The following is a 740-nucleotide window of genomic DNA, read 5'->3' on the forward strand; positions in this document are numbered from 1 at the left end:
GCTATATATCACCTAGGATAAAGATCATATTTACTAGAAAAATATATTTTTATAAATGCAATATTATTTATATAACATGTATATATTATTTTATTTTATTAAAACATTAATGTAATCCAGCTCTCTATTGTGTGTCTTTTATGGGAGAGTTTAGTGCATTGACATTTAAGGAGATTATTGACATATGTTCAAAGCCTGAGGTCATAAAAGCAAAATCAGAATATTGGATACATTTTGTGAAAACAGAGTGGTAAAATGTAGTATTAAATAATAAAGAGGCACTTTGGATGGGCTTGGATGGTGGTGAATGGTGATGGAGGGATAAGAGGCATTTCTCTGTGGTCCTAGGCCAAGTGGCTTCAACCTCCACCAGCCGAAGGGTCTGCAAGTTCAGGAGAGCGGGGTGTAGAAAACTCACAGGCAGGCTTCAAGGTAAATCATCTTTATTCCAGGTCCTGGTCAATATGTGTGGCCTATATCATAACCATTTATGCTGGATCCTTATTCATCCCTGCATTCTAACTCGTATTTCAGCTATCTCCCCTCCTGCCCTTTCTCCAATCCATGAAATCCCCTTTTGCCCCTGAGGCCAAACCTTTTGTAACTTCCCCAACACCCCTCCCAGAAATGGGAGGGTCTTTCTTGCAGGTAAGGTTACACAGGAACAATGGGGAGTGGGGCTACAGTAAAGTATTTTTTAATTGTTTACATTATTTATGTTAACTAACTTTCTGATTACT

Source organism: Suncus etruscus, chromosome 1, assembly GCF_024139225.1.
Source record: "Suncus etruscus isolate mSunEtr1 chromosome 1, mSunEtr1.pri.cur, whole genome shotgun sequence".
In the NCBI taxonomy this organism is placed as follows: Eukaryota; Metazoa; Chordata; class Mammalia; order Eulipotyphla; family Soricidae; genus Suncus; species Suncus etruscus.